Source organism: Muscardinus avellanarius (assembly GCF_963383645.1).
Source record: "Muscardinus avellanarius genome assembly, chromosome: 9".
Taxonomy (NCBI): domain Eukaryota; kingdom Metazoa; phylum Chordata; class Mammalia; order Rodentia; family Gliridae; genus Muscardinus; species Muscardinus avellanarius.
The window spans coordinates 92,476,531-92,502,589 of record NC_137795.1 but is presented as its reverse complement, the minus strand read 5'-3'; the positions used below and the strand labels follow the sequence as shown (position 1 = coordinate 92,502,589).

Genomic DNA, 26,059 nt, shown 5'->3' with positions numbered 1-26,059 from the left:
TTGGAATAAGTACATTTTAACTCTACTTAGTTTTCTCATTCAACAAAAGGTATCTACTTAAGCACCTCATGTATATTAGCCCTAGTCTAGTAAAAAATAGCCTAGTGAAGAAAATAAACTGCTTGATCATGAAACTTTATTTCAATCAAAAACCAATTATGAGCCAGGCATGGTGGCGTATGCTTGTATTCCTAGCACTTGGGAGGCTGAAACAGGAGGATCATGGGTTTGAGGACAGCCTCAGCTACTAATGAGGCTATCCGCAACTTAGTGAGACCCTGTTTCAAACAGAAATCAAAAAGGGCTGAAAGTAAGTAGGATGTCCCTGGATTTAATTCCCAGTAGTGCGCGCCCGCGCGCGCGCGCGCACACACACACACACACACACACAGTTATATATATTGTATAGCAGGATAGACAATGTGGGCAACAGCAAATTGGCAGGGAAAAAGGGAAGTCCCAGGGTCAAGGTATAGGTCTATGTTTTGGGTAGAGAAGTAAGACCTCCCAATGAGATGATGTTTGGGAAGAGGCCTGTACTAATAAGAAGAAAGAACAGGGCAACACTTGGCATGCTTAGGAAAGCCAGAGGGGTTGAGAAAGAATGAACTGGTTGTGTCTTGGCCAACAGTTTTGAAGAAAAGGGATGTGCTAAGAGGTTAATTATAAGCCAGATGGTGATGGTTGGGTTGTGGTGCTGGCAGCGAAGGTAAGGAAATGTGGTTGAATATTTCAAAGGTAGAATTGACTAGATTGGCTATTGGATTTTGAATAAGAATAATAGAGGCTGGGCATGGTATTGCACCCTGTAATCCCAGTATTCGGGAAGCAGAGACAGGAGTATCCTTGCTCGGACAGCCTTAACTACTTAGCGAGGCCCTTCGCAATTCAGTGAGACCCTGTTTCAAAAAATAGGACAGGGGAAGTGTAGCTCGGAGGTAGAATTCCCCTGGGTTCCATCCCTAGTACTGCAAAAGAAGAAGAAGGAGAAGGAGAGGGGACTCAAGGATAATCTAGGTCTGTGGATTCTATAAAGAGTTAGATGAGAAGATATTTTAGGCCTTGTGGACCGTGTATGGTCCCTGTCCCAGCTTCTCTCCCTTTGTAATGTGAAAACAAAGCCATTGTATAGTCACTGTGTATGTACTCAAGTTGGAATATTATGTATTTTCACAAGTCACACAATGTTTTAGTATTTTTTCAACTGTTTACAAAATGCAAAACCATTATTATGGCTATGTAAAAATAGGTGTTAGGCCTGCTTTGACTATAGGTTGTACTCTACGAAATCTCATTTGGAGCACAGGCTCCAACACTGAATGTCTCACATTCCAATCCCGAGAGTGGCATGTACCTGCTGTGTAGTTTGGAGCATTTTTCTTAACCTTTCAAGTTCCTCAGCTGTGGAAGGAGGACATAATAGTTACTAACCTCCCTAGCTTGTTAAAATGACTAATACTCATAAATCATCTCTAATACTGTCTAATCCGGAATAACCCCTCAATCTTTCACAACATGGTACCTGACATAGGTCAGTAAATATTAGCTGAATAAATGAATGAGTGCGAAAGTTTTCGAGATGACTTACTTAGCCCAGCTTTATCCCCACCCAGTGATAGTTTTCTGTGCCATCATTTTTGCTGTCTTAGGTCCCTTATGAATTTGCCACATCACTGTAGGGTATAAGAAAAAATCCTTGCAAAATATACCCCCATTTCTCATGGATCCACCAGTTTGAAACAATGAAGTGATTTGTACGAGGCACTGAGAGAATTTGTTTGATGCAGATTAAGCTTGTCTGCTCGGCAAATGAAGTATCGTTTTTGGCATCAAGTGGACCGATGGTAGAAGACCAGATGGTTACGGTGTGATGAGATTCAATCATTTGGCTAGTATCTTCTTATATAGCAAAATATTTTTTTTTTCTTTCTCTTTGAGGATCAGGCTGAAAAGTACTTATTTCAGAATTTAAACTGAAAACTGAGGAGCACCTATGAGCTTAGAATCCTAAAGTGAACTCATAACACTACTATTAACTAATCTTAACTCCATTTATGTGTGTGGGAGTGTTGGGTGTGTCTATGTGTGATGCTAGGGATTGAACCCAGAAGCCTTCTACCTCCAAGCTACATCCCCAGTCCTATTTTATTTTTTATTTTTTACGGTACTGGGGATGAAACCCAGGAGCATTCTCCTCCGAGTTCTCTCCCCCACTCACCCCCGTCCTATTTTTTTATTCTTTATTTTGAAAGATTTGCAAAGGACCTCACTAAGTAGGCTGAGGCTCCTTTTTATTTTGAAACAGTCTCACTTAGTTGCCAATGGTCTCATTGAGTTTCTGGGGCTGGCCACAAATCAAGGATCCTCCTATCTCAGCCTCCCAAGTACTGGGATTACAGGCATGCAACACCATGCCCAGCTACTTAACTTAATGTTTTATAACATGATAGAAATAACATTAGACTAAGAGTCAAAAGTCATGGTTTGCACTTATTCTTGCATTTGTGTCTCTTCTGTCCAATGGGATGATACTGTTCCTTGCTCACCTTATGACTAGAGGATATATGTGAAAGCTTCTTGAAAACTACAAAGAGTTTAACAAGTATGAGCTATTACCTTGAGAGAATGTCTGCTTGCTTTCATTTGTGTGAAATCTTTTTTTTTTATTTATTTATTGCTGCACTGTATTCATACATCATAGTGGGATACAAACTTTTGTAGACATACATGCACACGTCACCCAGTCAGCCCCCACCCGATCCCCACCCCATTCTCTCCCCATCCCTCCCTCCCATGCTTGGCTTAGTGGTTGACATCTAGTATTAAAGCAATTTATCCAAAATTAAAGATGATAATCTCACATAACAGTTTCATTTGTCTGATACCAAGCTTTTGATGACTTAAAGATAACATTTCAATATTTCTTTTTACTTTCTTTCTTACCAGAGAATATTTTTTTCTATTTTTTAGGTGAAACTATCATATATTTATTTATTTATTTTTCAGAAAAAAAATCTATCCTAATATGGAATTTAGATACCAAAAACGATTTTGAAAAAGAACAAAGCTAGAAGATATATATTTTCTGATTTCAAACCATATAAAGCTACAATAATTGAAACAGTGTAGTACTATTCTAAAGGCAGATATATAAACCATTGGAGTTAAATAAAAGCCTAGAGCTAAATTCTTCCCTATATTGTCAAGTTATTTTTGACAAGGTTTCCACGAACATTTGGTGGTAGAAATAATAATCTTTTAACTAAATATTGTTGAAACATAATAATTACATGGAAAAGAATAAAATTGGACCCTTACCTAATCCCATATACAAATATTAACTCAAAATAGATAAAAGACCTAAATATAAATCTTAAGACTATAAACTTTTAGGAGAAAATCTGGGCTATAAAACCTCACAACATTGAAATTGGCAGTGATTTCTTGGATATGATTTCAATGGCACAGGCAACAGAAGAGTATACAAACTCCCTAAAAAATAAAAAAAATATTGTATATCCAAAGACAATGTAAACAGAGTTAACAGTTACTAATAGAATGGGATAAAATATTTCCAAATGCTATATCTGAAGGTATATTAATATTCCAACTAGACATCCTAAAAATAAACAACAATAAAGGCAAAAAATGCCATTGAGAGATAGGTAAAAGACTAACATAAATAATGAATCTCCACAGATAACCAATCTTAGTTGTCTGTTGGATGGAAAATCTTGTTTCTCTGGTTCTGGTGTGTGTTACCTAATTCTTCTTTGTAGTTAATCTCTTTGAGTATTTTCTCTAGCGCTGGTTTTGAAGACATAAATTCCTTCAGTTTCTGTTTGTCATGGAAGCTTCTTATTTCTCCATCTAATTTGATAGAAAGTTTTGCTGGGTAGGAAATTTTTGGCTGGAGGTTGTTTTCTTTCAGAGTTTGGAATATGTTACTCCAAGCCCTTCTGGCTCTCATGACTTGGTTTGGGAAGTCTGGAGTGATTCTAATTGGTTTGCCTCTGAATGTCACTTGGCCCTTTGCTTTTGTTGCCTTTAAGATTCTCTGCTTGGCTTCCACATTGGTCATTTTGACAATTATGTGGCGTGGGGATCCTCTTCTCCGATCCTGTCTAAAGGGAGTTCTATAAGTTTCCTGGACCTGTGTATCGACCTCTTGCTCTATGTTTGGAAAATTTTCTGCTATTACTTCCTTGAAGAGATTGTTGATCCCTTTGGTTTCAACAATTATTCTTAGGTTAGCTCTCTTAAAATGGGCCCATATTTCTTCAATGTCAGATTCCTGCTGTTGGATATTTTTTTCTAGATTAGAAACTATGCATTCATTTTTGGAATGATCATCTTCTAAGAGCGAGATTCTGTTCTCCATGTGTTCTAATCGGTTGTTTGTGCTTTGAATTGAGGCCTTTACTTCATTAATTGCATCCTTTATCTCTTTTTGGCTCTCTCTGAGTTCTTTTCGAAGCACCTCTATTATTTCTACAGTTATTTTCCTGATTTGATCTTCTAGAAATCTCTGATTTTCTGTTTTATCGGGTTCTGATGTTGTGGGGTTGTGGGCATTCATTGCTCCAGTGTTATTCCTCTTTCCCATGATTTCGGAAGTTTGTGCCTTCTCTGGGTTCTTCCCTTGGGTCACTATGACTTCACTTAAGATGTTCTGGATCTCGAGTCAGTAGTATCTCAGACCCCACTACTCCTTTACTGGGCTGTGTCACAGAGTCTCCGACCCAGAGAGTCAATAGAGGCTGCTTTAGACTGTGGGGGGGTGCCAGGTTGGGCGTTCTCCTAAGGTGTGATATCTCTGCCACCGCCACTCCCCCACTGGGTCAAGTCCCAGGGAGTACAGTACTGGGATTTCTCCTCTGTGGCCCGCAATTTGACTCACTGACCTTGAGTACGCAGATGTAGCTGTACTGGACTCGGTGAATTCGCTGCTGCTGCCGCCGGTGGCAATATGGCGCTGCTGCTACGCCCTCGGCCGTGAGGCTGACGTATTTCTTCTTGGTTTTGAGTTCCACTCTGAGTGCCTGCAGCGTGTGCTGAGCTCAGCCACTGGGAGCTTTAGATGCTCCCTGTGCCGAGAAATCCCTCCTGGCTGTTGTGCTGCGGCTCACCTCGGCTCACTTTAGCTGTCCAGTGAACTCACCACTGCCGCCGGCAGTAAAGCACTGCTGCCGTGTCCTCAGGCGTGAGGCCGGTGTATCTCCTCTGTAGCTCTGAGCTCTGTTCTCAGTCCGCTTTCTCTCTGGAGCCTGGTGATTTTTTTTGTTTCTCTGGTGATGGTGTTTTCTGGCTATGAAAGGCGCTGATTTTGTGGTAATGGAGATTGGTTGTTAGCGGGGCTCTTAAGCCCCGCTTTTCTTGGTTGCTATCTTCCCGGAATTCTGTGTGAAATCTTGATAACCATAAAATTACTTTAGTGTTATTCAACATCCTCTTGTCTTCCGCCATTTCTGTAATGTCTTGTTGTTGCTCTTGTTATCTTTATTGACATCCCTCGAGTACCTACGTTGAATTTTGTCCAGTTGGATTTCATCTGGGAATATTTGAGAAACATTTAGGTCTTCAGTGATGAAGCATCTTTTAGATTTAATGCAAAGAGATTGTAAAGGAATTTTCTCTTACTTTTATGGCAGTGGAGGATTGTGTGTAACCATTTCTATTAGGACTTAAATATGTGTTCGAAGGTGTGAGAGTGCTGAATCCAACAGTGCCCAGTGTAAGAGAAAGTAATGACAAAACTAACTTGCGAAATCATCTAACGTACTGAGGAATCCAGGTGCTGTCATTTAAGAGTAGATCTAAGCACATGTCTTCCTTTTAAGCAAATGAAATTATGAAACCTTCAGATGAGGTATATCATTCATGGAGTGAGAGGTCATCAATGGGTCTTTGATGGAACCATCTATGGATGATCCCTGAGGTCTCCCCATCAACTAGATTGACAAACAATATCATTTACATTATTGCTTTTTGGTGACTTATGATCTTACTACTTTATCAATTCATTTTCATTGGATTGATGCAAATTTCTTTGTGCCTGCATGAATCAAAGTCTGCCAAGCATTTGAAGCTTGGCTTGCTTCTTGGGCCCGTTCAGTAAACTCTTTTTTTTTTTTTTATTAAGTAATTTCTCTGGTGTCAATGTAGCTTTCTCCTCCTGGTATTTTATATTGTCTAGTCTGCCAGGAGACTGGGATAATCTTCCTTCATTATACTTACGAGGTGTAATAAGTAAAATTTAGTGAGACACAGTGTCATCCGTAGAACCAGTATTCCAAAGCAGCATCTCTTGACTGAGAAAGAAGACCAAAGTTATTTGAGAAGTCTTGCAAAGCCTATTTTCCTAGTCAGCCTAATGTTGCTAACTTAATCAAACAGCTTGGGTTTAGGTGTGAAAGTGAACTTTTATCTTTTAAAAACATGAAAGATGTCACAGGTAGGTATATAGCCTAAGAGGCTTGGAGAATGTTAGTTCCTGCTTGTTAAAGTCAGAGACTGGAAGGAGAGTGCTTCCAAAGGGTTGGTGCTTATGGAGAGGAGCCAGCGCACCTCAGACAGCAGACTCTTAAACTGTTCCTGGGGAGCCTTCACCAAGTCCCTCAGGGAATTCTTTTTTGTTTTTCCAACTTTGTTAAGGTATAATGAACAAATCCATAATGCTTTCTACCTCTCTTTATGATGCTACATTATATTTATAATAATTGCGATTAATTATGTATATTTATCTTGTAAACCCCTTGCCAGCAGAGTTCATTTTCTTCTGCATTTTTATAATTCATGCATAGTGGAATACACTGAATGAACCTTTTTTTAAAATAATTTTCTTGGTACCTTCTGATTATACATCATAATGAGGCTCAAAGTGATATGCACATGTGCAGGCAGGTCTTGCTCTGTTTTTCTTCGGATCCCACCCTGCTACCCGACCCTCCCATACATATTAGAGAGGTTGGGAGCGATACCTTTAGATATTGACAGCATCATGTGAATGGTTTCCTTTATCGGTTTATCTTTTACCTCCCCCTGTCCCTTTCCACTCTTCTACTGGTCTCTTCAGTTTTCTGTTTTCTCCCTGGCTTTTACATACGAGAGAAAAACGTTTGGCCCTTGACTTTCTGATCTCACTCACCATAATGCTCTCTGGTTCCATCCATATTCCTGCAAATGAGCACAGTCAATGAGTCTTAAATTTATTAAGCTTATATTATAAAGTTATTTCCAAACAGCAAGTTGGTAGTTCTTAAGTGCACACAAATATTTAGGTTTTTTCTCCCTTAATTAAATAATAATTTGAGTCTATTCTATGTGAAAGTCAAGTTGATCTTTGACTAGTTTTGAATAACTAGAAGAATTTATGGCATCACGATTATTATAGCAGCTAATGGTGACCTTTATTGAGTATCCATACTGTGTTAGACACTTTTTATGAATTATATCATTTTACCTTAACAAACAACACCATGAGGCTGTCCATTCTCTTGTTTAGGTAAAAATTCCAAAGCTTAGATTAATTTGCCCAAGAGTATATGGTAAAACCATGAAAGAGCTAGATCTGAGCCAGCTGTAACACTTGAGCTGTTCACCACTATTAGTGCTGTCTTCAATATATATCAGTTTTGTTCTTAAATTAAATTTTGTGGTTTGTAGTGGGTTTTGTTGCCTTTGTCATTGGTTTCTTTTAGTTTGCTTTTGTAATGGTAGTTCTTTGGGTTATAAGTTATCTTCTCCTGTCTTCTAACTTTTTTAGGCCCTGATGTTATAATTTAATTATTGCCACCTTGTAACCCAAAAGTATTAGGCATTCAAAAATATATCTTTTTCTCTTGAGGCTTTGATACTTCCCGGAAAACTCTGACCAAAGGAGAATGATACTTATCACCGACCATCTACAGCTTGACACATCTGAGAGTGATTTCCCTATCTAGTTGTGCTTCTTTCACTTTGAAGTAAGAAATGTGTAGCCGTTTGGCAGTTTGGAATGTTCTTGGATGCTCGTTGGTTCATTCATTCATACATACTTTCACAATGTTGCTATAGAGTAGTCATTCTCTCTTCTAGAAAGAAAACACATTTTCTTTCAGTTCTGCAAAATTGTTTCTGTGGTTATTTCATTATCGTCTGAAATGCTTGCATACTCTTCAGGAAAATATGCATTTTCCAGTGGTCCATTGTTCATGAGGGAGGTAAGGGGGAAGAAGGACTTGGCTGGAGTATGGGAGGGTCACATCCACGTTCTTCCGCGGATCTTCCAGGATGAAGGCTCCTGTCTCCCCAGGACATCTTGACGACTTGAGCTCTTTGAGGGTTGGTGTGTCTTGCGTGCATATATGTGTCTCCTCAATTATGAACTTGAATTCATTAGCTCTGTCAAATCCACTTTGCTTGTGGCCTTCCTAAGGACACTGGGTTTGGCCCAGCATGTCTAGAGCTGTAAAAGCCCTGGTGGCTTGAGTTCCTGAGGGAGATCAAGGGGCTTAATGAGGTAGTTATAATGTTGAGATCCATGTGGCCATGCAGGGCACAGACTGCTTTCAGTTTGCAGACTCCTGGATTTCAGCAGCTATATGCATGCACGCTGTAGTAAACCCTCTAGAATTAAAAGGGAGATGGGATTGCACAAGCTGGGCAAGGGAGAGTAATACAAAGAGACTGGTGAAGAATAAATTGTCAAGAAGAAGAAAAGTACATTACTAGCTTGTCACCTGTGGAGAGAGTTGCTAATTAAATTCTAAGGTCATGCTTACATCAAATGAGCAATTTTTAAAAGTCTCTCTCGTTGGGTGGGTGGCACGTCTTCTATAACATCATCAAGTGTTGGGTTCCTCTGTATGATTAATTGGCTTTTTGATTACTTGACTTCTTTGTCAATTAGTATCTTTCTTTCTGTGTTCCTCTTGGAAAGCTTGAGGGGGATTAAAAAATGATAATAAAGAAATGGTAATAAAATCACAACAGGACAGATTATCGTCAGCCCCCCGGCCCTCCTTATAGGGAGAAACTATATGTAGTTTTACTACCACATGACATCTGTCGTAAAATATTTGTGAGTAAAGCTGGGTTAGTGTTGGATAAAATCACAGTTAGATCACTGACATCCGAGGTCCTAAAATAGAAACAATTCTTTTGGCAAGGGTAGGGAAATAACTTAATAAAATTGTTTATAGGATTTGGGGGCACTTTGTTATGTTCCCCCTAAAGAGCTTCCTAAACAGTTATCAATGATTTGGGGTCATGTGTGTAACTCATTTTGGCTATGCAATGTGAACTAGCCCATTTAACACAGTAAAGCCATAACTTTCCAGTACACTAATGCCTATGTAGGTTATGCTAGTTTGCACTTGCCAATCTAGAGATTCTTTGACACTTACAAATTTTATACTGGCTCCCTCAATCATGCTGACAATTCGCCCTGGTGTTTTTAGCTTCAGAGAATTCCAGGAAAGAGATGAAGTCTCTGGGCCACAAGTGTGGACACTGAGGGCAATAGAAACCCATGTCTTTTTTTTTTTTTTTTTTAACGGTCCTGGGGATGGAACCCAGGGACATTCTACCTTTGAGCTACACCACCATCCCTATTTTTTATTCTTTATTTTGAAACAGGGTCTCACTGAGTTGCAAAGGGCCTCACTAAATAGTAGCTGAGGCTGTCCATGAACCACGATCTTCCTGTCCCAGCCTCCCAAATGCTGGGATTACAAGCGTGCGACCCCACGCCCGGTTCCAGTGTCATAATGGTAATGTCATTAAAAGCAACAGAGCTTTCAGCAGAGCTGTTTGGAATATGTAAAGTCATCCCCAATTTCTTATTCTCAACAAGTAACGATAGTTCAAATAAATGCATTTAGATATAAATTGTTAGGTAAAAAAAAGCAATAAGGCCCTGTATCACCATAATTTTTCGTAATATAATTGGCATACCTATGTATAATTTAGGAAGAAAGACTGAACCATTTTGCATTCTTACCTGCTTTTTTCCTGGAGGTTTGTTATTGTAGGTATTTTGAAGAGTAGAGAGCAAGATGGGCTCTTTTTCTCCCCCTATTTCATTCTCTGGGAGAAAAATCAATACAGTTTAGTGGATATGGGGGTCTTATCCTTAATTCATTATTCAACAAATCCTCCAAGTGCTTTGGCTTTTCTGTTAACCTCTCTGAAATTTCGAACGGGAAATGTGGTCTGAGTAACCTTGAATTGCTTTTTTAATCTGGCTTTAGGGATACGAGACATACTTTTTTTTCTTTTCTTTTCTGGGGTGAGCCTTAAACGTGCATCCTGTTGCAGTGATCCCCTTAACCGGAGCCAGGTTTTTCTATGTAGAACCTTAGAGGAAAGATTTGCAAATCATGGGATCAGCACTTAATTTGGGGCTCTATTTACCTTGTCGGCTGTCAAGAAGTATTAACCTTAAGGTAAGATGAGAACATGGAGTATAAAGCTGGGAGCTGATGGCACACAGTGCACCAGGTATTAAATAGCATTATCCATCCTGCTTGCTACAGTAAATAGGATTTCACTATTATGATGTGTCAGGGCTTTCAGTGAAATCAAATTTACAAGACACTAAACTGCCATCCTCTCTGCTGAGCTGCTTTATTCTGGGATCTTGCTTTCATATTAATCCTGTTGGTAGGAAATACTTGTACCAATTGTGCATGGAAATTATAATTTAATGATCTCTTCCTTTTCTCTATTCAGAGATTAGAATGGACCACTGTGCTTTGCAGTGATAGCCCCGGGGCTCTGAAAAAGATAATATAGAGTTCAGCTTTAAAGCCCAGTATTGCCTCTTTGTGAGTGCTTGTAATGAGCAAAAGTGCGAAGATGCCAACAATAAGGGTTACTTCCTTTCTTGACTCTCCACATTTCCTTTTCCTTTCGAAAGAAACTAGACAATAAAATAATCTGATGCTGTTTTCCATGATGATTAAAAAAAAAAACATGTCATTTGAGTGTATAAAGATAAGGTAAGAAATAAAGCATTGGGAAAGTCAGGGAAAATTAGTTCCAGCTTGAAAGACTTGGTACATTTTGGGCAGGCTCAGCAGCAGTTTTATTTGAAGAACAATTAATACCTCTTTCCTTTTCTTTGGAATCTTTTTTTTTTTTGCTATTGACAAGAATATTGCAGCCAGGAAGTCATTCTGCGTTTCTTTTGTATGCGCTGGGAAATGGGCTACATCTTTTGAATTTTCCTCACATCCAATTTCAAAATTAGTTATTGTTTTGCTTCTTGATAGCTTGTTTATTTATAAATTTCAAATGTGCTCTATTTAGGGAGACCAGCCGATGCTTATTTCCCTGTTTTACTGACTGAAAAATTAAAATACATGAGTATTAAATTTTTTAAAGGAAATTGCAGGGCTTGTGATAGAAAATGCTCTTCAATTCCAGTTTTATGTTCAGACCATGAGACAGCTGTGCTTCTATAAGGGATCGTGTTTCAACACATTAGCTTCAGTTAGAAAGACACATTTGGTCATTAAAACATTTGCAAATAATATTAGCTCATAGGGCCATACAATAAGAAGTGCCCGCACCAGAACTTGACATAGAAAATAGGTTCACACAGTAAGGTCAGCATTTAACAAAAGGATCACCAATCTAATTTGGCCTTTGAGTCTAAGATAGGAATTTGCCCTTGGTGGTCATTCTTATCAGAATTGGGACTATAAAGAATCCATGGCATCCATCACTCATTCAGAAATACATTTATTAATCTCCTCCCACAAGCCAAGCACTATACATAAACACAGTTACAAATACAAATGACACACACACCTGGGGATATCTTGCACATAACTTTCCACCAATATAGTAAATTGGCCTGCAGATTTTCACCAATATAGTGGCTAGGCCAGTCTATTCTTTCCAAAGCAGAAGCGTTTTGTGAAGAATGTCTATGTCCTTTTCACTTAAAGGTCAAAAGATCATGTGTAAGATTTAGAGAGGTGTTGATTGAGTTGGAAGTAGCCATCAGGTTAAGTTCTCAGTTAAAGACCCAGTGCCTGGTATGCACTGGATTGTCTCAAGTGGCTCTCTGAAATTATATCTTAAATATGTCGATTTCATGAAGGCCAGGAGTTATTTCTCTTTCGATTTTTGTAATAATGCCTTGCATATAATAGGCAGTGAATAAAAATTTTAAATTAATGTCTCTGTCAGGGAATGGGGTAGATAGATTTTATGGCCAAATAAGTGTTAAGGAATGTTCATTTTAAGTAAGCCCAACAAATTCCTTACTACAGACCTTTTCATAGTGTGTGTGTGTGTGTGTGTGTGTGTGTGTGTGTGTCCAGAGCTTCCAAGATTAGGCTACTACAAGCCTTGTTTTAGCATTATACTCACATGATAGTTTTTGTGGTTGTTGTAGGAACATTCATCAGTTTCTCCCAGTATGTCATGAGATTTGTGTGCCGTGCATAATTCTTGTGCCCATAATTTTTGAATCCTTGATTCATATCCTAGGGTGTAAAATCAGAGAAGCAGTAGAATTCCACTGATAGACTTCATCTCTCAGGCCTTCTGAGGACCTGCAAGCCTCCTGGGATTGCCCCCTTTGCAGTGTTGCTGAAGGTAGACAGGTGAGAAGGGCGCTAGGTAGGGATTCTAAGCCTCCTCTGGGGTGGACTAGTTTTCCCTTGCTATGAATTATCTTTATGATCCTTAATCTCTGTAGCCTTTGATTCAACAGTAGACCATAGGAAATATCTCATTCTTATATTTATATGCACATTCCTGATTCAAGCTTGTGCTTTTCTAGCCTCTCAGAATTAGGAGGAATAGGTCCTGGGGTTCCACCTAGACCTTCTCATGTCCTAGAGGTATTTGAACTTAACTTTCCCTAGGTTCTGCCTGAGAATTAACTTGAGTAACTTATCAGCCTCAGTAAATGCCTCAGCTTTTGACATTCCTCTTCCCCAAGTTGGACATCCCCTTTTGAGGAGGTGTTGGACCCCTACTGTGTGCTCACGTACTGTGCATAGTAGGCACCTGTGCCACAGGGAATGACCGCATCAGCACAGTGTATCTCCAGGATCTCCTCTGTCCTCTTTGCCTGTTATTTCTTATGAGTTTTTCTAAAACCTAATCATAATGTGGTTTCCAGCTTTTCTGAATGGACTATATATACATGACATGAGGTAGGGAGGAGATGTGGAAATGAGAGCAAAAGAAGGCCAGGAGGAGAGGGAAAGGTCCTCGGGTTACCTCCTTGGGCGGGCAGTTGAGAGGGATGTTTCTCTGTTTATACTATCAGTACGATGGAAATGTAACTAGAACTACAATAAGTGCTTGTGTAGTTTAAGGGAAATGTTAAATTCTGAACTGTTCATTCTCCCATGGAGTGCTTGCTCTAAATTGTAGAAATTTGGCAGGCGTCCCTGGTCTATTTGTTAAAATTCAATAGTATGTAATTAAAGATAGGGACTGCCATTTTGCTGTTGGGTACATTAAAAAATTATATTATGTGTCATTTGGATTTGACCCCGAACTCGCTTTCCAAAAGAATAAAGCTGGAAAGACAAAAGGGTAAGTATTTTAGTCTCAGTAGAGGCTCAAGTTATATAAAGTAACTAAATTTATAGAAATATCAGTTATACTGTAGCAGTTTAAGAGTAATTATGCCAACCATAGTTTGTGAATGAATATTACTTTAGAAGTGGCCAAAATGGAAGCAGTGATTACGATGAAATTCTGGGTTTCAAGCCTTGCCAGAGAACAGAAAAAGACTGCTGATATTTTAAGCCTATCCCTTCTGACAATTAAAACCAATATTGACACACAACCTGAATAATATGTTCATGAATTGGAATATCTTATAGACGCCAAAAAAAAAAAGTTTACTGCTCCTTGGAACTTTTAACATTCTACTAGTCCAGAAATGTGTTTTTTGTTTTTTGTTTTGTTTTGTTTCTTAGACAAATGTATTTTTTTCAGATTGAAAACTGAAGGTTGAAAATTGGTTTTATATATTTGGCAGTGGAACAGGGGTGGTATTTACCTCATCATTGTTATTTTCTCATTAAATCGGTTGTAGGCAAGTGAATGAATATTTGTCGGTGCAGGTTCCTAAAACTAGTTAGTATTGTGGTGTCCCAAAATATTGCACAGGTCATTTAAAATAATGAGAATTTTGATTATTGCTTCTTTTAGGTTTTTATGAAAATCAAGCAACCCTTAAATTTTTACTAGGTTTGTTTCTATCATGGACAGGCTTGCAATGTCATCTTTGACTTAATTGCTGTACTAAATGAATGAAATTTTCACTTGAGCTCACCTGATTTGTTCTGTAAGAGGAAAGGGTTACTAAACTTGCTAGTTTGTTCCAGTTGCTAATTTCCAGACACTCACAAGGGTTGCAAAGGGACAATTCTCCAGGGCTTGTCTTCTGGCTATTTTACAATTACCTGTGATGGTGAAGAATAACCCGAGTCTCAGGATCTCAGTAAGACAGGCTTAGGGGACCCTAGAATGCATCAGTAGATTGGGACTCCTCCCCTAAAGCAGCATCTCAAGGTAAGTCTAATAGCATACAAGACAAGTGGATATGGATACAATATTAGGTCTCCTGCCTCTTAGCTTTTTGTCCTTAAAACAATCACACAACCTATTTAACTTTCATATTTTTTAACAACAGAGTGCCCTCATGATATACTTCTTTGGGGGTGTGGAGATTAAATAAAGTATTATATGTGAATCTTTATGTATATGAAATCAGAATCAATTTCAGGTATTATCATTAGCAGCAACAGCTGCATCTAGGAGGGTGATAATTACACAGCTGTTTGAGGTTGCTTTTTGCAGGGAGGATCCCTAGAAAAATAGGAGAGGGCTTGAAAATGGAAACAGGTTGGATTCTATTTGAACTATTTATGCATTATTTCAGCTGAGGTATCTTTTGAGTATTGTCTAAAGGAATGAATCTTTGACTCACCTGAAGAACTGCTTTGTGATAGAGAAATAAAACATTTAAAAGCCTACAATTAAGCCTACATATAGAATCTTCCAGATTTTTCAAACCTCTTAAATGTACATCATTTTATTTCATAACATGGGGTTTCTCTTGTGTCTATTTCTCTTCAGCTTTGGCAGGTTTTTCTCTTTCTGGATTGTGACCTGATGTATGGTGCAATGTAAGTGAAGGTCTTTCTGTCATCCTCCATATTTTGAGCACAGGCTAGTTATATCTTTATCTGTTTAGTTGAGTAAATATCAGCCTGGATACGGGGCATGAAAAAAAGAAAGAGTTACCTGGGCTCCTACTTTTCCATGTGGAAAATAGTTGCTTGCTAAACCCTGTGATATTGCAGTATTGAAGTCCCCTCCTCCAGGCCAAAGGAACGAGGCCTCCCGGGAGGAGGAAGCCAGGTTCTGGGGCTTGTGGCACTGAAGTTTGGGGTTACCAGTTAGAAGGAAGTTGCTTTCTGGAGAAAATGGACTGGTGTCCCTGTAACGATGTGCTATGAGCTGTTGTTTTATTCTTCCGGCATTTTCTAATATAGGAAATCAGCGCAGAACAAAGATCTCCTTTTTTTATTGTGACATTTGCGCCAGTCTCGCAGAGTGTTTTAAACATCAAGCAAGAAGTGCAGAATGAGTTTATTTTTCTGATTATCTAGTCAAATATGGTGCATGACCAGCAGGAAGAAGCATGACCAGGTGGGCAGGGTCACAGGGTGGAGGGATGGCTTAGAGCACGGAGAACTCAGGAAAGACCCAGAGTGCTGTTCCGTGACAGCCACCTCTCTTCTTCTGGTGCCATGCACAGGCAAGAGGTGTCCTGGGGAAAAGGTCTTCTCTTGAAAAATGAGGCTTTTATCATGGGTTATATTCCTGGGAGGCAGAAAACATTTCTGGAGTCAGGGCTTCAGGAAAATGACCGTGGGATGTTGATATCAATACTATAAATTTCATCCCTACAGAAAAATGCACTAGGTCAGAGGTAATTCTGGCATGTCTCACCATTTTGAGCAGTTTATGCAAGAATCTATTAAGAGTACTCGCCAAAGAGCAAAATTACCAAGGTCTTTTTAATTATAAAACTCAAGATGTCAGCATTTTGTTGGCCGGCTCAGAAAAAAATTCACAGTAAGCTGTGTGTCCTTTCTTAGGAGTGTACTTGTTTTGACTAAATTCTTCAAAAGGCATCAGAGATTAGAGAGTTTTTATTTAAATCAAATCACTTAGTCTTCAAGTGATAACCATCTAAAATGATCTTTCTGTGTGAACCTCTAACATCTTTCTCATGTAACTTAAATTTATTTTTGTTTCTTCCACAGTCTCCTATTGACTGCATTATGCCTACCTGAAAAAAAAGAAACACAACTAATGTTGGTTAGACCCTTTTATATATGCAGATCTTGTATTTTTCATTATTTGAATGAAATATAATGACTGAAGTATATATATATAATTATAAATTTAGAGATGCTCAATTGTCATTATTCATCTTTCTTATTCATATATATAATAGTGTCAAGAGAAAGGCATAAACAACTTTTAAATTGGTTTTGTTCTCATTTCTATGTGGTACAAAATGCGCTAAAATACCTGCTATCTCACCACCTTGAAAACCACCCTGCAGCCCATTTTATATAATGTGCTTTCTAGCTTCCCCTCATTATCAAAAGAAAATCATTTTTCTTTTGAGAAATTACTTCTTTTAAAGTTTATACACATAGCAAAGCAGGATATTGGTAGATATTCTTTCTTATATGTCTCAACATTCATTTATCTTAAAATCAGTAAGAACAATAAAATACTGTATGTTCAAGGTAAGTATTTTAAGTGATTGAAATATTGACTTTTATTTGACATTTCTAGTGGCAACCTTTTTGATTTGTAGGCATTTTAAGGGAGAGAGAAGTGTTCAATTATTTGTTAGCAAGTGAAATAAAAATTTTAAAATACATGTGCTCTTAAACCTACCTTATATGTTTCTAAGTTTTGTTCAATTCGGGAATAACTAATTTTCCAATTTATTGGTCTCATCTTAGATTTATACACCTTTTAAATAATTTGCTTATGCCAAGTGTGGTGGTGCATGCCTGTAATCCCAGTACTTGAGAGGCTGAGACAGGAGGATCAGAGGTTTGAGGACAAGCTCAGGAAGTAGTGAAACTCTCATCATCCTAGTGAGACCCTGTTTCAAAATAAAAATAAAAAAATGGGTCTGGAAGTGTAGCTCAGAGACAGAATGCCCCTGGGTTCAATCCCTAAACCACACACACACCACCACCACCACCAATAATAATAATAATAATAATATGCTTGGATTTTTGTAAACTTTTAAAAATGAATCATTATTGAACTATAATTATTAATTGTGAATTTTATTTCAGGACCCTCGTTACTAACATTTTAGAACTTCTGTCATGTGTTTTTATTTTTCATTTTCTTTTTCTTTTGTCACCATTTTTTTGCTCGCAAGGCTCAATCAGTCATTTCACAAATATTTATTTAGAGCCTCCTATGGATCAGGCTTCCTTTTAGGCTCCAGGGATTTAGCAGAGAGCAAAACATTAAAAATTCTGCAGACAGTTTGCTAATGCACGGCAGTCAACAACACATATATTTTATGAAAGGTGTTGAGTTGTATGGAGGAAAATGACTGATGATGAGACGTATTGACAGTACGTCTATATGCAGCAGAGTGGGAGGTGCTGTTTTACAGAGGGGCCTCTGATTGGATACTGCTTGGCCGGGGACTTGCAGGAGGGAGCCTTTCATATCCGACATCTAGAGCAAACGGCTCCTGGCAGGTCCCACTGAACACTGCTTATCCCATCTCTTGCATTGACTCCAAGCCATTTCCTGCCCTAGTGTATTCTTCACACTCTTTTCAGAGAGCACCAGGTTTGCTTTTCAAGTACAGTATCTGTCTTGCCAAGCCCAACAGACGGTACTTATTTTGGTCTGTACTTTGTTAGCAGATCACTTGTATGTTGAGTTCAAATGGCACTCTGATTTCAAGAGCAACTCTATAATCCGTTTTCTACTGAAGGAATGGTAAATAAGCACTCTGAGTCTAGGAATCGAAGTATATTTTTGCGCTCCATACCAAGTGACACTACACCCCTGATTTTCCCTGTGAATTTTCTCAAGCTTTTCCCAAACCCAAGTCAACATTAATAATCCCACCTGGCTGTTTAAAATAAGGAATAACATTTATTGTAAGCTTACCATTTGCCAATGCAGCAGTACTGCATAATTTCATTTAACCTTTCCAGCTGTCCAGGACTGGTATTCTTATTTAATGGACACGTAGAATGAGTAATGGTCTGTACTTTATCCACAACCACAGAGATAGTAAATGGTGGAGCCAGGATTGAAAGCCTGGCAGTCAAAGTTCACATTCTCACCTACTATGCTGTCTAGACTTAAGGAGAGGTTAGAATAGGGATGAGATTACATTAGACACAGTGGGGTCAAGTAGGCCTCTTTGAGTCAGTCTTCCTACCAAAGCTAAACAGCGCGTGGATTAGCCACAGATAATTATGTGTTTTAATGTTACTAGGGCAGAAGTTCCTCCTCTAGTAGTGTCTGTAGGTTGGAAACGATTAGCCTGTCTACAAGTTGTGAGGTACACCGCTCTGTTCTCACACCTCCATTTCCCTTCTCTCCTTTCATAGATGTATTTGGGTGTCAAAATGGAAAAGGCCTGATAGCTATGATTTGCACCTGTCTTCTTTGTATTGGATCTCCAGTTTTGTTTTTCTTTTTTCCTCTCACCGTTGGAGAAGAAATTCTCCTTCCTGCTTTCAGGCTCCTTGTTTCTCCACTGCCTCCTTGACCCCTTTCCCATTGTTAGAACAAGATGCTTCTTTCCGAAGGCTCCCCGCTAAGGCCCGTCTGCTACGGCTGCACAGTTGAGTAGGCCGTCAGAGCTGGAGTGACTCATCCGGGGCTTTGGAACCCATATTTGTTCCTCGTCCTTGGCATAGCTCATCGTTCTTTTTTCTCTTCTTTCTGTAATTTTTCTCAGGTTATGGCACCCATTTATATGATCGTTTTCTAATATGTTTGGTGATAATTTACTCAGTATTTAAAGACATATTTGTATTATAGCCCTCTTATCTGACATTAAGATTCATTTTAATGGTATCTTTTATCCCTTTGACTACAGAAAATGAGGTTTTAATGAATGAGGTATATGGCTGGAATTTATCCTGGTGATTAATAGAGATACTATTGACAACTGCATTCCAAAACAGTGTTTATTCTGAAAAGAATAATGAAAAAAAAACCCTCAGAACTTTTATTTTTTTCAAGTTTTTGCAGTTTATTAAATTTTTCTCTTTTTTTTTTTTTTTTTAGTTTGAGACTTAGGTTCATTATACTGCCATTCAGTTTTTTGAAATCAACTTATTTATCAAGGTGGTCAGTTAGTATAGCAATCAAAACAAAAATAAGCTTTTGTCTTGAGACTTGAGACCCACTTCTGATACTTGTCTGAGAGGTGCCAGAGGGACAAATACCAGGATTCAGTTTTTCTGTTAGTAGTATGGCAGTCATACCATCAAAGTATTCTCTTCTTTCCTCCCTCATTTCTTATGAACAGACATTAAGGACTGGGTGTCAGGATTCATGAACCTGGTTTTTCAGGGGGCAGTAGGCTACTGGGAGGGTAACAAATACATATGGAGATTATTTTATAATATGGCAAATTCTTTAATAAAATTTACACTACTTATCCAGTTTAACATTTCCTCATCTTCTCAGTCCTTGATAACTTATGCTTCAATCTTAGATGGGCAAGGTCATCAGCAAACTATGGCCTGCATGCTGAGAATAGTTTTTACAGTTCCAAGTGGTTGGGAAAACAAATCAAAAGAATAATTTCGTGACACCAAAATTCTATGCAATTCAAATTTCAGCATTTATAAATAGTTCTGTTGGAACACCGCCACGCTCATTTATTTGTGTATTGTCTCCAGCTATTTTCTTACTATAGCAGAATTGAACAGTTGCAGTAGACACTGTATGGCCCGTATAGCTTAAAATATTTGCTCTCAGGCCCTCCACGGAAAAACTTTGTCAACCACTGCTTTAGACATCTTTTGTTATGTTCTGAGAATTGCTGAGGATACTTGGTCGCACAAACATTGAATTCCAATTATAGGCACACAGGAAATAGCAGTAGTCATGAAGAATGTGTTCCTTGCTGTAAGTTTAAAGTTTAGTGAGTAGAAGGCAATAAAGAAAGCAAAAGTTCTGTTGATTCCATTGCTCCAACTTAGACCAAGCCCCCATCACTTCTAATCTGAACTCTTGTTCCTGTTTCCTTCTGTGACTCCTACCTTATTTTTGCCCCCATCACCACTGTCTTTTCTCTGATCAAAGGTAACACTGATCTTCTGGAAATGTGATTATAGAATTTCTTGGTGTAGAACCCTCCTTTGCTTCCTTGCTGCTCTTAGGAAGAAGAGAAGAAGGAAAGGTCATCTGAGTACAGGGCACATCTGATATGATGGGCTGGATGTGCGAGACAAGCAAAGAAAGGAGGAAGAAAGAACAAAGGTTCTTATATTTCTGGCATCAGCAAATGGGTGAAGGGTAGAACCAGGCGCTGAGCCTACGAAGACTAAGAACACATTTTCTCATTGGAACAAGGAAATACCTGCAGATGTGTAAATCACAACTCAGGTTTTTTCTCGATTTAAATTTAGGGTTCCTCTGTGATAGCTAGTTTATGGTGACAATAAAACTTTGGATCAACCACAGAGTATGGAGTCAGAGGCAAGGTCTAGGGCAGGTATGTGACCTTGAGACTTGTCAGCTCGCTAGGGGATTTAAAGCCATAAGACTAGAAGAAATTCCTTTAGAGACCAAGTATAGGTCCAGAAGAAAAGTGGGCCCAGAATAAGCCCCAAGGCCTGAACTGGTGTCCACTTCTTTAGAGAGGGAAGACTCTGCCGTGGGATTGGATGGTAGATAATGCTGGACTTGTGCTGCTTTATACGGGGAAGCAGAACTCTATCAGCATCCAAGAAACAGGAATTTGGGCCAGAAAACTGCAAACGATTATTAAGATCATCTTCTACAAGCGGCGAGGTCTTTGACTTACCTAAATTTAATTCTGAGTCTCACACAGCTTAAGAGTTCACCTAAGGTTAATTTGTATAGGATAAAAATACTTTTTGACCTTTTCAACTGCTGTTGCCAAAGAAGTCACATGTTTATTGACTTGTTCACCAATTTTCCTTCTTTAATTTTTCATTTTTTTTAACTTTAGTGTGTGATGTAGAGATTTTCAAGCAAATCCTGGTTATCCACAAGGGTATTATAGGCTCTTGGTACCTATATCTGCTTTTGTTTGGAATTACTAGCAGCTTAAGTCCTCATCTGTCCCCCTAAGTAAAACACATAATTATGAATTTTTAATATGACTTAAATATCTTACAGTAGGTCTAGACAAATTAGTAGGATTTAATTAGAGGCTAAATGCCACCTCCTACATGAGACCTTCTGATTATTTGTCTTGGATGTGATCGCATTGCAATGAGGTATTCAAGTTTATATTGATATTTGGAAATCACTGTACTATAGCTATTGAGAATATTGTCTCTCAAGCCAGGCTGCACGGATTCAGTTCCAGCCGTGCCACTGACAAGCTCAAATAATCTGATAAATTATTCTATTTCTTTGGGCCTCAGTTTCCTCCTCTGGAGACTAGGGATAATAACACCAACCTGAGGGCATTATTAAAGACAACCCATATAAAGCAACAGTGTAATACCTGGCACATGGCTTAAATCAGTGGATGATACTGTTAACACAGCCAACACCTGTCCCCCTGGCAAATTCTGCATTAGTTGAAGACAGGTTGTGTGGCGTGGATCTTGGTGTTCCTCTCCTAAAGTACTTATATGTATACCAAAGTGTTTGAAAGAAGTTATTATATCTTTAAGAAACAAAAACATTTTCAGAAAGACTTTTACTTGGATGAAATAAGTAACAAAACTAAACTGCAGAATCTTTGCATCCTGTGTTGTGTAATGGAATCTGTAGGAACTCTGAACCTGTGGGCATTCCCAAAGAAACTATACAGCTTTTTATCTAACCTGGTTATATAAAAGATAGCACAAATAAGAGAAACGTTGGCATCTTGATCATTTTAAAAGGTAGGTGTTTTTTTTTAATGAAGTATCTAACTTTGTGTTGACACTAACTATATTGGGAAGAGAACATGAACTAATCTCTGGAAGGTTTTATTGCTGTGCTTCATAGACTGCCGAGCTACTGCTGGACATTTAAGGGGGATAATAAAAGTTGGCTTGAGGGACGTGAAGCCAAGGGGAAAGAAGGAAGAAGAAAGAATTGAAAAGGAAATGAAGGGAGCTGTGCGATAAATGAGGTGGGGTGGCCTAGTGGGAAAGCCGGCCTCTCCGCGAAGAGAAGCACAGTCTCAGAAGGTACTGGCTTGGCCCAGAATGACTGCTGTGCCAGAGAGTCTGTAGCCCAGTCTCTAGGTGACTTGACACTCTTTCAACTCTGATTCTTTCAACATAAGGGTAATGGATATCTAAGACAAAGACCCTGATGGGGGGTTTAATGGCCTGACCAAATCAGGTCACACCAATCAGGCAACCCCAGCCAACCAAAGTCTTCAGCTGGCAAATAGGCTGCCTGGTGAGGTAGGCCAGTCTTCTTATCGCCGAAAGTGTTTCAGGCAGAAGGAGAGTGAGCACTTGTCAGGGATACTGCAAAGAAGATTCTTGCCAAAGGATGGACTGAATGACCTGTAAGGCCCTTCACAACTTAACCATTTTGTGATTCTAGCTTTTCTTTCCTGGATTTAATAAGACAGGACTCCTTAGCTCTCTAAAGAAATGAATCTTTCAAAGCATTTTGTTATGTCTTCCACTTAAAATAGCAATTAGCTTTACATCTCATATACTTTACCGTGTGCCCTGTGTACTGTTCATCTGGAATGCTGGTTCACCAGCTAATAGCCCCAATTTCAGTTATATATGAAGTGGTACTCTGGTGAAATAACATCGCAGCTTCTCACTAAAGCAAAAGCTTAAGCAAGCTCCTTGTCACAGAGAGACCCTCATTTTCCCAGCTGTCAACCTGACTGATATTTTAATTTTTCTGCCCTGTAGAAAACTTCAGTCTCTTATCCAATAGATAAATGAGTGAACCCCCAGGAAATGCAGCAAAATGTTTCTGTTTGCCAATGCAATAAATGCAGAAGCTAATAAATGTCTACTTCCATCAGGAGGAGGCGTGTAATGAGTAAATGATGAGAAAAAGAATTCAGGGAAACAAATGATCAATCCAATCTAAGATGACAAACAATTTCTTAATAACTTTGCCTCTAGTTGGAGAGAGGGCTTTCACCAGCCACAGAGGATGCCTGTTGAAACTAAGCCTAGCCCAAGCCATTTACATCTGGCCGCTGATGGATTTGGTCTGGTTACATTTGGGTCACACTAAGCAATAAGCCAAAGATTCAAACTCAGCCTGGTTATTGCAGGCTTTCTCCGCTCTGTAATTTCCGTGAATGTGTGCCAGGAAAAGGAATCACTTCAAGGTCTAATTCACATTGCTTACCCCGGGTTCCATTTATATTTCACATTTATCTTTTTAATAAGGACCCTTTTAAAAGTAAAGATCCAGTCTCTTTCCTTTGAGATGTGTGCTGGCCACAGAGTCGCACCGGAGCCTGTTAGCCATGGGGTGAGTATGGTGTTCTTTAAACACCTTTGTACCTTGACTCCCTAAATCCCCAGCATCTGCCTTTGTGGGAACTATCTGAACACCGGCCGCTTTGCCCCTCGTGGCCGGATGCATTCTTGCCTATGGGGCTTGTGTGAAGGGCCTCTGGCTCCTACTCGGCAGAATGTGCAGTGTAATTAAGATGGAGTAAATGAGATAGGCCTTGGAAGGAGAGTTGCAACCCGCATGGAGGATGGGAGAGTGGGATACCATGCCAGAGGGAAAAGATCATTTGGTGAGATGCATTTTGTTATCACCCTTTTGTGGGATCTTTCTAAGAACATTTTTCAGAAGAGTCACGTGGAAAAGATTGGCTACCAAATACTAGCCGTTTTCAGGGACAGATTTTCATGAATATTTCTTGAAGACTATCAAACTTGCTTATTGTGTCCATAATTATCTTTTCCTCCCCATCCCACACACTCTACCCTATCCTCTTTTTTTTTCTTCTTAAAGAAATACAACACATTCTGGTGTCCTCTGTACCATACGAATGAGAACATTTCTGCAATTGAAGGGTGACACGTCTAGGCAGTAGTAAAGTTTAGGATCATAAAGAAGAAAATGCTTGTGAGCCAACAGATAGAAACTGGACAGAGCCCAGGCCCCTAGTTCAGGGCCCTTAGCGTTTTTGGCAGGCTGTGAAATGCACCTTAGAGAGGCAGGAATCCTGTGCAGTGCTTTCTAAGGGAGAGCCATTATATCTGAAAGCTAAGACTTTTCAATGTGCTTCTATTCACATGCATATTTCTATGCCAAATCTTTCAAAAGGCCTTTTCCTTTGAAATACAAAAAGATAAACACATCTCTGAAATGGATAGGTGATCTCCTTACCATTTTTGAAATCCTTCTCCATTTCATATCGGAGATTTTTAACCCTTAAATTAGGACTGACTTTTTTTCTTCACTTGTGTAGTTTTATGCACTTTGTGAGCATTAGGGAAAACCCTATCACAGTTGTTATTAACATCTGAGTTTATGTTCGGATCCATGAAAGGAAATTAAAACTTGAAAGGGACGAATCATCTGCATTGGATCTTTTGTTTGGATAGTATAGTTTATTCTTATGTGTCCCTTAGGAGATAAATGTTAGACCGCCATCCTTGAAGAAAAACACACACTTGGTAAGTACTCATTAGGGCACCACCTTTTGTGTTAAAGAAACTACAGTATTCTTAAATCACAAGACCTAAGGCCTTCTGGCCCTGGACTCTTGGCATAAGGCCTGCATTGATTTGATTCTACCACTAAATCTGAGCAGGGCACCAAGCAAAGGTATAACCTTGGTTAAACATGTCATTCCTGGTAGGGAAAATGAAGACAGCAGGTCTGAGCTTTGCTTCTTCCTTGGCCAGTTTTCAATCATAAAATCTAAAGAGATAGCCTGATCTGGTTGCTCACACTTAAAATCCCAGTACTTGGAAGGCTGAGACACAGGGATTGCAGGTTTGTGGCCCAGGAACTTAGTGAGACCCTGTTTCCAAATAAGAAATAAAATAGGGCTGATGTTTTAGTTTAGAGGTAGAATGCCCCTGGGTTCAATCCCCAGAATCACCTCTCCCCAAAAAAAATTCGAGACATTTTTAAAAAATCAAAAAAGTTTTTTTTTTTTTTTTTTTTTTTTTTTTTTTTTTTTTTTTAAAGAGAAAGCTTGAAAACGGACACTCTTTGCTGTTAGGGAACCATCTCCTGCAGCTTCCCAGTAGTCTCAGCTCTTGCTCTGATGTAGTTGTGTTCATTTGGAAAAGAAGAATCTCGAGCCACCACTCCTTCCCCGGACTTTTTCATCTGAATGTTATATCCTGGCAGATTGTAAGCACTGGAATTGCATAACTACCACCTTTTAATATCCCCTCAGCTACTACTAGTAGCTTACCCTGTAGGAGTTGGATGTCAGAAAATATTTGAGTGAATAAAGAATGAACATTGACCCACTTAACAAACGGCAGAATTTCAGAGGTACCAAGAATAACTAGGGTATTAACTTTCACAGTTTAAAATAGATTTGCCCCGTACTCACTTAAAAAAAAAAAAGAATTTCTATTTTCACCTGTGTAGACCTTATGTGTGGATATATTTCTAGTATGTGGAAATGCTAGATTTTTGCCCTTATTTTTTGTTTTGGAGAAGAACTGGTAATTTGTAACATCATAAGAAACTGTTATGTAACTACCCTTATTCTTAAATTTATTCACCAAGGACAAAACTTAAGTAAGTTAAATATTTCTTGTCCCCTTTTCTTTTTTCAAGAGGAAAAAAAAAAAACCTAAACAACCTATATACCTGGTATGTGTGATCTGTTACTCACCTATATACCTGG

The 26,059-nt window shown here is 38.8% G+C and overlaps 1 protein-coding gene across 1 annotated transcript in view; it reads left to right on the top strand.

Annotated features, from left to right (window-relative positions):
* Window positions 1-26,059, top strand: part of CHCHD3 (coiled-coil-helix-coiled-coil-helix domain containing 3) — a gene marked incomplete at both ends in the record, with an annotated part of 279,332 nt that overhangs the window by 187,185 nt on the left and 66,088 nt on the right. The window lies entirely within an intron of this gene.